This window comes from Puma concolor, chromosome F2, assembly GCF_028749965.1.
Source record: "Puma concolor isolate L17-30 chromosome F2, mPumCon1.1.hap2, whole genome shotgun sequence".
Classification (NCBI taxonomy): Eukaryota; Metazoa; Chordata; class Mammalia; order Carnivora; family Felidae; genus Puma; species Puma concolor.
In genome coordinates this window covers 40,967,264-40,981,645 of record NC_141684.1, presented here as the reverse complement: position 1 = coordinate 40,981,645, position 14,382 = coordinate 40,967,264, and positions in this window count along the sequence as shown.

Here is a 14,382-nt window from a genome sequence, read left to right as displayed (position 1 = left end):
GCCACCCAGGTATCCCCTGAAATTCTTTTTTAAAATCCCTTTCGCAGGGCGTCTGAGGGCTCCATCAGTTAAGCACCCGAATTCAGCTCAGGTCATGATCTTGTGGTTCGTGGATTCTAGCCGGTCTTCAGGTTCTGTGCTCACAGCTCAGAGCCTGGAGCCTGTTCGGATTCTGTGTCTCCCTCTCTCTCTGTCCCTCTCCTGCTTGCATGCTCTCTCTCTCTCTCGCTCAAAAATAAACATTAAAAAATCAACAAAAATAAAATTCCTTTCCCTATAGTATACTTCCCCCAACATACACACAAAATGCAAATATCCTAAAGAGGAACATACTAAGCTCTTTTAAGTTAGTCACACTGCAGTATAAGTTAGTTTATCCACTCTTTCCAACAGGAAACCTTGCTGACTTCTTGTACTTAACAGGCTGGGGGAGGGAGCAGAGAGTCTTGAACAAGGGCCCAGAGTGAACATGGCAGTCCCTGGTCATGGGCCCTGAGCAGGGCAAGGACAAGAGGAGCTCGTCAGAGGAAGGCACACTGGGAAGGAAGAGAGGCAGGCTTGACTCGGGAGGTAGTAACTAAAGGAAGGTTGGAGAGGACTCCAGAAGGGTCAAATGTCCATGGACAAGACCCCATAGTGGCCTAAAAGAGATTAGTGGGTTGATAAAATCACTAGCTTCAGCCACCTGAAGCATTCAGGGTTCCAAGAGGCAAAATAATTTACAATAGATACATAGACAATGATAATTGTCCACTTTACTCTGGTCCCTGCTTCCCTTACAAATGAAGGGGACTACTTATCAGAACTGCTCCAAGACGCTTCCTGTTTCTCTAGCTCCTCTAACCCCCATCCCCTGCCCTTCTGGTATCACAATACCTTTTTTGGACTCCACACCTTGATTCTTGCTCTAGAACCCTGGCCTGGATTTGCTGCCCCAGATTCAACTCCCCACTCCTTAAACACATGCTGAATCTCTTTTCCCCAAGCTTGACACATCACTTGGGGACATCTGCTCAAGCTTGTGAGGTCTGGTCAAGCCAGGCTGACCCTGCTCCAGTGTGTACCTCCAGGTACAGAGGGGATCATGTATTGACAAATAATGGCCATGAATCCTGAAGTGGACTTGACCAGCCCTCTTAAACAGAAGGCCATTAGCTAGGTGTGCAATATGGTGGCACCTGGTGGCTCAGAACAAACTCAAGGTTCTCTCAAGATCATGGTCATCTTCCTATTCAATATTCAGCTGATTTGTGTTGAATATAATTAAATACAGGGGAATGTAAAATTGATTGTAATGATCCCACTCTTCTATATACATCCATGCAAGCACACACACACATTTTGAGATTCTCATGACTATTCCAGGATAACATGCTTTTAAACATGTGCGGGCCTACATGCAGGTACACACTTTGCTTATGGGTTAGCTGACAGCTGGGTGCAGGGAGAGGCACCCACAGAGACTACAGGGCAGGTGGTCCCAAGTGGAGAGGTAGTCAGCTGCTACTTTCCTTTCCAGGTGTCCAGCAAGGTGAACTGAGCTCACATCCTCTCAACCTCATAACAGCAGGTAATTTGGGGGCCAGGGAATGAAACTTCTCTGCTGGCCTTCCTCTATGGGGGCACCAGAGCCTGATTTTGTCTTGACCATTGTCACAGAAGAGCAAGCTGTAAGAGGTGTCCCTAAACCGGTGGTTCTCAACCCAGGCTGTACATTAGAATTATCAGGAAGAGGTATTTAAAAATCCCATCACCCAGGCTGCACTCCAAACCATTTAAATCAGAATCTTTGGGAGTGAAATCCAGGTATTTTCTAAGCTACCCAGATGATTCCGATTTGTGACCTAGGTTGAGAACCACTAGTCTAAAGAAAGCTGTGGTTCAAGCGGTTACCGTCATTACTAACATCATCATCATCATCATCTCCACCCTCGTTGTTGAACTTATTGCCCAATCTTTTCCCAAAGCTACATATTTTGACACAATACAAAAATCACTTGGCTGGAAATAAGGCAACTAGGGATTTTTAAGATTCCATCACTAACTAGCTGTGTGATCTTACCGAATACCACAATTACTAATGTTACAGAGGATGATGGTGATAATGATGACGATGATGACGATGTAGCAGCTTATATTTATTGCACCCTTGCTTTGTGCCAGAAACTGAGCTTTATATACTTTATTTCCCTTAATGATCACAACCACCCAGTTAAGTAAAGCATTAGTTTACAGAAGAAGAGACGGAGATTCAGGGAGGTAAAGTCAGTTGTCCAAGATCATAGCATAAGTAGCAGAAACAAGATTTAAACTCAAGCCACCTGACCTAGAAGCCCATCTTCTTCTCTGCTCTTCAATACCACCTCTCTCAATAACTTGCCTTGATTGTAGTATTGGTGGAGGAGAGAGTACAAGATTCCCTTCCATGTCTGCCCAACATCAAAGCTCACCCTAGTAAGCTGTATTGCCCTTGTCATCGACATAGAAGTTAAGTTGGTGTCTCTCCTTCTGACCTAGTCACTTTCTGGAAAGAAATCTGGGTGAGCGTGAAAAAAATTTTCACGGCTAGAGGGACTTAAACAATTTAATCTCGTGAAAAGGGTCTCTGCGTTGAACTACAATTCAAGGGACAAGTCAGTGAGTCCTCTATTTAAATGTTCAGGGATTTCCATTTGTTAGAAGAAAAACACAATTCATAGGTAAGATTTAAGACCAGGAACTGCAGGTTTGCAGGCTGGTAAATTTTTCTCGCACTATATTCCATATGGCAATAGCAAATGGAGTCTCTCATTTCTTCCATTTCTTTAGAGACCATAAAAAAAGTATACATTTGCAAAATCAATGTGTTTCCTTTTCTGCCATTTCATGTGATAGACAAACACAAGCCCAGTCCCATAATAGAAATTACACTGTGCTTTGAGATTGCCCCAGAAATACGTACATAGCCAGACAGTTTAATTTCCAAATGCTCTGGTGTCCTGGGCTGGTCTCATGGGAATGTACATTCAGATGGTACCTGGGAAGCTTCGAGGACATCTAAGGCAATGCCTGAAATTGATTAGAGCAATATATTCCGGGAGAAATGTTCTGCTGCATGAGCGGGGGAGGAGACTGTCATCACACTCGGATGAGACCTGTGAGCCCACAGTAACTCAGACCTGACAGCAGGACCTGGTAGGCAGGAATGGGTGAGAGGCCCACAGTCATCTCAGCAGCATGGGACCAAGTGATACGACCAGGTGAAGAAAGCACCTTCAAAGGCTGTGTGCCTAGAAAATTGCATTAGACTTGCGCTAAGCAGGGCAGAGAGAGACAAGAGGTAGGAGGGGGTCCCTCTGGAGATTTACCTCCTCAGGGTCCTGGACCCTGTCAGCCATTAGGAATGTGAAAAGTGTGAAACAGAACAAGCGAGGGAAAGAGAGAGGGGTGGGGCAGGAACGCAGGAGAAAGAAAGAGATGCCTGTTATCTTCGGGCGCTTCACTACCACTATCAGGTAGAAAGGTAGCCTGAAGTAATGAAAAAGAAACGTTCAAGCTGTGCTCCGTTTAAGCCAAGACTCAAACTTGGGCTCTGTTATTTATTCATGTACTCATTTACACATTCAACAAATACGGAGTCTCTACTTTGGAGATACAGGAGTAAACAAAAGGCCTCTGTGAAGTTTACAATCTAATGAAGGAGAGAAACAATAAGCCAAATAACCAAATAGACATATAATGTCAGGCGGTGATAGGTATCACACATCACAACAAATGGAGAAGGAGACAGGGCTCCGAGTGTGGGCACCAGCAGGGCGTGCCTTCTGAGGACACGACTTCCCAGCAGAGCCCTGAACCAAACGGGGGTGAGACCTGCTCTGGCAGCCAGAGCTGTTGATGCAGAGGGAACTGTGATCGCAACAGCTTTGAGACAAGTATGTGCCTGGCTTGCTGAGGAACGCAAGAAACGTGGAAGCAAATCACTCCGGTCAGGAATTCACAGGACCAGCTCACAAAAGCTGTGTCACCTGAAGCTGATACCCGGGTTCCACTTACATAACTTCTTACTACCCCATCGGTACCATATTGCTATACTAACCACAGCTTACGTGAGGACTCTGTGTCACAAAAACATGATTGACTTGTAATCAGGAAGTGAGGAATCACCTGCCGATGTGCACAATCAGAATGTGGTTTTTCAACAGCATGTACTATCTATGTATTTGCTGTGTGTGTATATATGTATATATATATACACAGCACAAATATACATACAGTATATATAGTATATAACACTGTGTGTACATTAAAAAAGTACAAGGCTTGTTTTTTATTGGATGCAAATTTAAGGTGACTAAATAAAATGTTGAATTTTAAAGTTAAATTAAAAATTAACCTATTGGGGCGCCTGGGTGGCTCAGTCGGTTGAGCATCTGACTTCAGCTCAGGTCACGACCTCACAGTTTGTGGGTTCGAGCCCTGCATCAGGCTCTGTGCTGACAGCTCAGAGCCTGGACCCTGCTTTGGATTCTGTGTCTCCCTCTCTCTCTGGCCCTCCCCTGCTCTTGCTCTGTCTCTGTCTCTGTCTCTCTCTCAAAAATAAATAAACGTTGAAAAAAATTAAAAATCTATTAATATTTGACATACCTACTTGCTGAATGACTTTTAATGTCATTTACTTAACTAAATTGTAACATAAAAAATCACATATGTGAATCAGTGACTTATATAAATATATAATAATAGTAGCAATGTAATCAAATTTTTAAAAAATGTATTCAATTATTCAAGATTCAAGAAAATTATTTTCCAGCAAAAGTAAAACAATTGGGAAATTAAATTAATTTCTTAAAAATTATTTTCAGGAAGCTTAACTTTTCACTTTAATTCCATATGAGAAAATAATCTTTGCTTTAACGAGTTGCTGTATATCCAATTGATACTGTGGATATTTTTTCTCTTTCCAGCACTTGACATAATTATTGGTGGAATAACTTTGGTAGAGTTTAACAGTAAACACACTTTTATTCAATTAATTATTTATTAATTAACTATTTTTATTTAATTCTCAAAGACAAGGGCTCTGAGGAGCAAATACAAACAACATTCACAAGGCAGCTAATGCTGGCCAGAAGGCACACATAGGCCACTTCTGGAGACAGGACTTGAAGATTGCACAATCAGTTGAGAGAAAGACCTCTAATTGCACCTATTCACCATAGTTTGTGGCATTTTGTGTCTTTTCCATGAATTCAATGTCAGTGAAATGACAGATAATGACAAAATACAGTGTAAGATGGTGCGAGTAGGTGGCTAACAAGGCTACAGGAAAAGGTCACTAGAATTGATGAAGTCAAGGGAGTGAGGCCAGAGTGTTTGGTGAATCGCTGTATAGATGCTGAAACCCCCAAAGTGGTGACAGGAGTAAAGACTCACCACCTTCAGAGCTGATCTGAGCCATCTTTGTCTCCCCGAAGCCTGTTTATGCCTCAGGACTTTGTGATTCCTGTGATAGTCAGTCTTTATTACAGGAATCCCCATATCTGGAGCTGCACAGAGGAAGTTTCCATTCTTTGTACCCAGAAAGCCACAGAGTTCACCAGGAATTCCCCCTATTTTCTATTAAAAAGTCAAGTTTCGGGGGCGCCTGGGTGGCGCAGTCGGTTAAGCGTCCGACTTCAGCCAGGTCGCGATCTCGCGGTCCGTGAGTTCGAGCCCCGCGTCGGGCTCTGGGCTGATGTCTCAGAGCCTGGAGCCTGTTTCCGATTCCGTGTCTCCCTCTCTCTCTGCCCCTCCCCCGTTCATGCTCTGTCTCTCTTTGTCCCAAAAATAAATAAAAGTTGAAAAAAAATTAAAAAAAAAAAGTCAAGTTTCTATTTTATTTCCTCTGAATTTTGGCGAAAGAGGTTGGGAGCTAGAATGAGACTGGGTCCCGGGGTGGATAAAAGGAGGGAAGACTACGTACACGTCCGTTGGTTTATTTTTCACAGTACACTGGCCAGGTTGCTCTAAAATTGCCCTAGACTTTGCTGTTACAAGACATATGAAATCCCCTTCTTTGAACATTCTAGCCATGGTGGGTACAGAGCGTGCTCTACACATGCAGGCCAGCCACATTGTGCTTTGTGAATTTTGCTTTTAAACTTTGATTGCTGTCCCAGGTTCCTAAACACCATCTTTTTGCAGAGAAACCACAAAAACTTCCAGTCAGATCATGCATTTTACTGGAGTCTCTTAACTCTGAGACAAGATTTATGGTGAGTTAAAATTCAGTTGAATCACCTAGAAAGATTCATTTTCAAAAGAAAGAGAAAGAAAGAAAGAAAGAAAGAAAGAAAGAAAGAAAGAAGAAAGAAAGAGAGGAAGGAAGGAAGAGAGGAAGAAAGGAAGGGAGGGAGGAAGGAAGGAAGGAAGAAGTGGGGGAGGAGAAAGGAACAAATGAAAAAATGTACACAGTGACATCATTGGACAGATCCTGCTTTACTAAAACTCACTGGCGCATCATCGAAGGTGACTGAAATTTTCAACAACTCCTGAGTTTGGGCTGCCTTCAATCAAATATAACTCGCAGGGAGTTACAGCTGTAGCTGTCCTTCTAAAATGAAGAAAAATCATTCTCAGAAATGAGACCCTAAAATGTGTTTAATATGTGGCAGATGTGCCCCACAAGCTAGACCATCATCAGAATGCTGGTCTTTTCCTTGTCTCTGCAGGAAAACCATGTAACACAAATGGATTTATCAGGTGTATTGCCACTAATGTTCTCTAGATGCTTAAGTGTCCCTGTGGATTCGCCCAGATAACTTAAAAACAGCTGCTGCCTAACAATTGGGACACATGGAACAGATGAACGAGTATAGCACATCACAAGAAAGAAACAAAATCCTAACGGAATCCCCACCTGCCCCCACCCCATCATGATCATCAAAAGGCACTTGGCATATGGAATTCTTACTTCCCTGCCCAGTGACAGCAGCAACATTTGGGAGAGGGATGAGAACCTGAGGCTCCTGTGAATTTGTCTGCCTTTTTCTCACCAAGGAACCATAAGGGATTCTGGACACAAGCCAGAAAACTTGCCTATGGATTTCTATGTCCTCAGACTAGCCATGCCCTAACCTACAGCTCTGTGAGCCACAGCACCACCAGCTGTGGCCCAGTGCGAATCCGGGCATGAGGAAGTTTTGTTCGTTTGGTGGTTTGGTGAGTTATTTCCAGAATGTGTGTGCTTAATGCCTCACCACACGTGTGTGTGTGTGTGTGTGTGTGTGTGTGTGTGTGTGTGTGTAGTTAAGTTATATTAGGTCCTGAGACTTTCTATGGAGAAGGGAAGGAGAGCAAGAAAACTAGCCTCATTTCCTAGGTGAGAAACTAAGACAGATACAGATACAATACAGATACAGATACAATACAAATACAGATAGAAATTTCTATCTGTATTTATCGGAAGAAAGGTAGCACTTGGTGGAGAGTTCCTTAAAGATGCAAACTGTCTCTTACTCATCTTTGAATCTTTAGCGTTTGAAGATTAAGAAATAGTATATGACTTGAATGCAAATTTGCATGTTTGAGCAATGTTTGTTGGAATTAAACGTGTTATGCCCACAGTGCTCCAGGCACATATATTATCTCATGTGATCCTGGAAACTACTCTATCAGATAGATGTTATTACCCCCAATTCACAGATAGGAAAACGAACTTTGAGAGGTTCAGTAACTTTGTCACGGTCACACATAGTTCATAATACAGTGTGTAAAGTCAAGACTTGGCTTTCCAGCTTATGATAGATCATGCCATCTGGCCTCCTTTTCGATTGCAAATTAGTGGCCTCACCACCACCTTGCTTGAATTCAGAACCTGAATTTCATGAGGGCAGGGACCACTCTTAGGCCATACTGGTAAAGGAAAACACTCTACTCTGGAGCTGGTGTCTTGTTTGGTTTTTTTCTTATCCTTAGTGTCTGGCTCAAGGCTTGGCACATTGTAGGTAATAATGAAAGAAGAAAAACTGAGTAAATCAGTAAGTAAATTGATTGTCAGTCTAAACTAATCTACACAAAAACCAAACCCTTGCTCTGAATCATGTTCAGGAGCTTCACTTCCATTGTTTAATGACTCTGTGAGTCTTACTGTGAAAATTATTTCTCGGTGATTCATTCTTCCAGTCCTCCAACAATGTATTGTTATGTAGCCATGACTATAAGGAAGCATATTTTCTTTTGGGTCCTTGTCAACCTCTTCAGCCCCATCTCCCCAACTGCTTGCCACCTACTTTGCCATTTCAGGTGCCCCAAAGGACCTGTAGCGTTCCACCCCCTCACCCTACAACACCATTATCCTATCTCGTACCTCTTTACTTTTGCTCATATTTTCCCTGGATTCCTTCTCCCCACTCCTCCCTCTGCCTACCTGCCCTACAACTTCTACTTGTATCTTATGACTCAATTTAGATGCCACCTTTTTTTTGGAGGTCTTCTGGGATTTCCTCCCGGGCTGGCACATATATCTTTATTTGGAGATTCCATGTGTCTCCTGATCACCACATTTCCATCTCCCACTGGTCTGGAAGTTTCTTAAGGACAAAAATTGTGTTATTCATTTTTGTGTCAGCATTTCCATGGGAGCTTAGAAAAGAGGGAAAAAGGAGGTAGAGAGAGGTTTTCCATAGATGGTGAGTTTGGGATGGCGAAATGTAAGGAAAGAGGGTAGTGGTTCCCAAAATTGGGGGACAGCTTGAGGAAAGACTAAGTTGGATGAAACATTTAAAAATATTGGAGAAAAAGATATAATTATAACAGGGCCAACACAGTGGAGAAGCAGTGGAGAACATAATGAACTTCCTTGGTATTCGCTGCCCATAGCAAGGGAACAGGTAACAGCAGAAGCAACCTGATTCTCTAGGTATATAGGCATTGCTGGGGTTTCTAATCTCACTACGTAAGCGATCCTTACAGTACGTGCTGGACTTGTATAAGCTTATATGGCAGGGCCAACTTTGCATAGTGCACACATTCAGTGGAAATGGATTTATGCTGAGTTAGTTGGACAAATACACAACTTGTTGAAGTTTCTTTCCACAAAAGCTATCATACTGAAAGAAAAGTCGAATCCACATTATAATGGGACTTGCTGAATGTTCATCCCAGGCTGTGCCAATGTGGGACTAGTAGGAAAGTCATTCTGTGTCTATTAGGTGGTTAAAAAGCAGTTGCATAAAATCATCACCAAGTATCATTTTCATAGGGCCCCAATTCGCTCTCACCAAGTAATTCTAGAGTTAGGAACCTTTCCAAAGAATTCCTGCAGAGCTATACCGGGATAAAATCTGGCCCATTGTGAATATAAAATGGCAATTTTATTTAAACAGTTGTAGCTCCTTGGGTCTCTTCTGGCTGACTCGAATATTGCTCCTTGTCTATATACTTTGGACAAATTTTCACTTTCCTCTAAAAAGAGTTTTACTGCTTAATCATCTTCCTCATGCCACCTCTCCCTTTTAGTGAATTCTGTGTTGGAACAATGGAATGATTTTTGCTCGGCAGTCTGTTGATGAATTTCGTAGGAAAGTTATCGCTAATAATCCTCAATACGTGTCTCTAAATCTGGCACAGTGACCAAGCCACTTAACCTTGCCATGCCATCATCTTTCCAGCTGTAAAGCTCAGCTGAGACGTCCTAATGCCGCCAGGTTCTCAGCTGCAAAGGATTGCACGGTCTTCCTACCATTCCTTTGCCAGCGTGAGTAATGGCTTCCAATTAAAAAGGCTGACTTCAATTATTGTCCCACCTGTGTCACTTTCCCAGCACACAGGGGCTAGTAAAATGGATGTGACCTGGAAAAGCGTTAGTAGTGTTTTGCAAGGTATTTCTAGTTTAGGGCCATAAAATTGAATTGACGATGCATTGGCCAAGTAGTCTCATCATCAGACTTAGCCAGCAGGGTGCCTTTGAGTTTTACCCGATAACAGATTATGATTTAATGTTTGCTTAGAGGAAAACATAGATTGATCTATGCAGCCAAGAAGTAATTATTTGCTATGTATTATGTGCCAGGCGTGGTGAAGAATGGTGAGGGGGTTGGTTGGTTTTTTTCCCCAGTGGCGGAACGCCCTAACCAAAGGGTAAAAGTCAAATGCTTAGGGACTATGCTAAACCAGTTTGCATGGCAATAGGTGTTGACAAATTTCATCAGTGCTTGACAGGGTCTGAGCAAGGGTTCTGTCCTTGTTTCGCTCTTCTGGTACTACCTCAGCATGGCCATGACTTTATGCTTTTCCCTTATCCACCCCTTGGCCAGAGTAAAGGACCAAACCCGCCTCTGTGGGAGTGAATGACATCCTTGTAGGACACGTCATATCAGCTGCATCAGCCTAGATTTGCACCCTTCCGTAAAATCTATCCTAAAAATTCCCAAGTTATTATCCAGTTTTCCTTCCTTTTGCAACCAAATGTCTTGAAACAGAAACCTATCTTTGCTGCCTTATTTTTTTTTCAATGCCACTCACGTTAAAGATCCAATCACTTTACCGGTCAAACAGCTTTTTTGGCTCCCGTGTGTCTGTTGTATTAAGTTCATTTCTACCTTTAATAAGATGTTTTGCAATGAGAAAAATAGCTAACCTTTATTGGAACATATGTGCCAGACATTGTGCTAAATGCCTATTAACTCATTTTGTCCCCAAAAGAGTGTGAAATTGATGCGATCATAGCCCAGTTTACAGATGAGCAAATAAAGTCCAAAGAGGTTTAGCAATGGGCCCAAAGTAGTTTCTGAGGATGGAACAGGAAACCAGACCTAGATCCTCCTGATTAATCTTGAGCCATCAATACCTGAGGCTCCATTTTTCACAACTTTCCTGAGGTCCATTTAAGTGAGCCCTTCCTCCTCCCCAGGTCCCATCTGAACAGGATGGCCCGGTGCAAGAGGACATGTGGTCATCCCCTGAGACAATGATGTCCCTTCCTTATATTTCCTTATCCTTCTTGGTGTGGACTGAGGCCTCCTGACCAGCCTCCCAGCTGGAGGCCAAAACCACATGGGAACACAACTGCATCAGAGAAGAGTAAACCCTGTGTTTCTGAAAGACACCAACAGCTACACTCAGCCACACCCCTGTGACAAGACATGCCCTGTGTATATGTGTCATGTTGGCAAAGACCTCCTTTGGACAGAGGAGAGGAAGTGTGTCCTTGAATTAATTTCAGCAGATTCCTATATTTTTTACTCCACTATGTCCTTTCTCCATCTTCAACGTCACTGACTATGAGGTCCAATGACATTACTGTTCTAAGAGCTTTCCTGGCTCCCATGGGTCCGCTCAGTGTGGTGACCTCATGCCTTACGCTCACCGCACATCACCGATCTCTTCTTCGGTGGGGGTCCACTGCACCCTGTGCAGACTTTTTCAGGTCAAGTATTTTCCTGTCTACATGTTTTTATTTGAGTATAGTTGACACACAGTGTTACATTAGTTTCAGGTGTACAACATAGTGGTTCGACAAGCGCATGCTTTATGCTGTGCTCACCACAAGCCCAGCTACCATCTGTCCCCATCAAGTCAAGTATATTGCTTCCTAATCTCAGTAGACTGTAAACCCCTTAAGGACAAATACCTTGTCTTGTCTTTGCCCCCGGCATTTAGCAGAGCTAAGCCTGTGTTGAGTGGCTCAGCTCCATTTCCAGTTCCCTGAGAAGCCTTCCCTCACACCAACCCCCATGCAGTGTCTCGTTCCCAAGCAGGATTAACAGAATCTTCTGCATCCCAGGCCACCACATATGCACCAGCAGAGCACGTGTGTTACAGAGTGGCATGGCTCTCTGTTCCCTGCCACGTGACCCCTGGCTATCTCTCCTCTCCGCCCTCACTTCCCCTTGTTTGTCCTGCTCCATCCACACTGGCCCCTCACCCATTTCTCAACCACGCACATTCCCACATTCCCCCCTCAGAGCTTTGTACTTTCTGAGTACTGGAACTGAGTACTTTCTGAACTCTGGAACTCTCTCGCCCCAGAGACACATGGCTCGCTCCCTGGCTTCCTTCCGGTTTCTTTTCAAGCCTCCTCAGAGAGACTGTCCCCCAAACATGCTACCAAAATACCAACCCTACCGTCACTGTCTGCCCCACTTTCTTCAGACCTCCAACCCCAACCAGGCTGATATTATCTATTCTTCGTTTGTGTGATTACTGTCGCCTACAGTAAAATCTAAGCTCCTTGAAGACATGGACTTTGTCTATTCTCTCTTAGAGCAGAGCCTGGAACATAATAAGCCCTTCAGGACTGTCTGCTGAATGAATAACTAAATTCCCTAAGGGACTGTGAGACCCTCAGGAGCCAGGATTGTGTCATTCTTTTTTTTTTAATATTTATTTATTTTTGAGAGAGAGAGAGAGACAGAGTGCAAGCGGGGGGGGGGGGGGGGTGGTTGCTGGTTGAGAGAGACAGAGGGAGACACAGAATCTGAAACAGGCTTCAGGCTCTGAGCTGTCAGCACAGAGCCCGACGCAGGGCTCAAACTCGGGATCAGTGAGATCATGACCTGAGCCAAAATCAGATGCTTAACCGACTGAGCCACCCAGGCGCCCCCAGGATTGTGTCATTCTTCAACCTCCAGCATCTGGGCATGGTGGGCCTAGGACAAAACATGAGCTTGCTGCTTGATTTATGATGCAAATTAGACGTGTGTGCAGAAAAGCAGCTGCAGAGTGCCCCCCCCCCCGCCCCCTGCAGTGACAGGTCTCTGTGGGAGCAGGTATGTGCTGTGGTTCCTCTGCACAGCTTTGCGAGGTAGTTGCTATGACCCCACTTAAGAGGGGAGGAGACTCAGTGTCAGAGAGCTCAGGTGACCTGTCCCAAGTCATAGCTACTGAAGGTCAGATGGGGATTTGAATCTTGTTCTCACGCCAACGGCGATTTCTTCCCTCCTCCTCCTTGTTGCCTCTTCTGAGACCCCAGCTACATTTAAGCAAATGGGTATTTGGATCCAGTAAAGTCCTGTAATCAGTGAAGTAAATCAAAGTAGAAAATTTAGAAAAATCTTTTTTTTTCTAAGTAATCTAGTTTACTTTCTGTGATTTTAAAATTATTTTTCCCCTAGGCCAGTGCTATTTTCATCCTCCCTTTCAAGAGGAAATAGAATGGAAGTGGTTAATGGTAATACACACAACCGTCATTGAAACCGGGTGTGAATATAAAGTGTTTTAGAAAGCACAACAATTATGAGGCTAAAGTCTTTGCTGCCCCTTGCAAATCTTTGTCAGAAAAATGAATTAACTCATTCCTGCAGTTCTTTCAATTCAACCTAAAGAAATTCATAAATTTAGCATTTAAAAAAACCACGGGATTTGCACATTTACACATTTCCTGGGTCTCAGTGAAAGACTTCCTTTTCTTACAGGTGTGCTGTTTGAGATGTGCCCTCCTGGGGGAACACAGCACTTGACAGAGCTGTTTGCTCAAACTGTGTTCAGGGAGGACTGTGTGGAGAATGGGGGGTATTTTGCAAGAGAACTGAAGCTTGGACTGATTTTATAAAATTACCGATTTTCAAATATTTTGCATTTTCCTAAGTCTGAAGTGAGTACCTTTGCCAAATGACGCCGTTATCCCGGTGGTTGTGGTCCATGCGCTCAGAGTCAATTAAGGACACATCAAGAGCCAGCCGTGATGAGTTCAGACATCTAGAGGCAGCTGTTTGTGCTGATTCGGCTCAGGAACGGTTTTGCCGTGTGGCGGTCCTGTCAGTTACAACAAAATAACACAAAATGGAACGGACGCTTGCTCCCACTTTAAGAGCTAACATGCCTTGGCTTTGAATACAACCTGTGTGCGGTCAGTGCCCAGATTGACAGTGCCAGCCTAAACCCTCAGGCACACTCGGTGCCCATGCACCAGCCCCTAGTCAGTGCCTTCGCTTGTGTGTCTAATAGGCGTCTCGGAGGTAGCATGTGCCAAACTGAGCACTCAACTGGCCCTTCCTCTCACCCTCCAACACCAGGTCCTACAGCCAGGTGCCCCATCTCAGCAGCGGCAACTCTGCTCTTAGATCCTGCTGGCTTTACCTTAACGTATTCCGAATCTGACCCTTCTCACCACCTTCACTGGCCCACCTGGTCCTAGCCACCACCTTTGCTCACTTGGACTCCAGCAATTGTCTCCTAACTGACGCCCCTGCTTCTGCCCCTTGTGTCCCACACCCTAACATAGTCCCCAAGCAGATTTAAAAAAAAAAAAAAATTCAGATCATGTTGTTCCACGACTCAAAACCCTCCAATGGTCCCTGTATCACTCAGGATAAGTCACATTTCTCAGGGTGACCTCCCAGGCTTCAGTATGACCTTTCTTAGGCCTTGTGTAACAAATTACCACAATCTTAGTGGCTGAAAACAACGGAAGTGTATTCT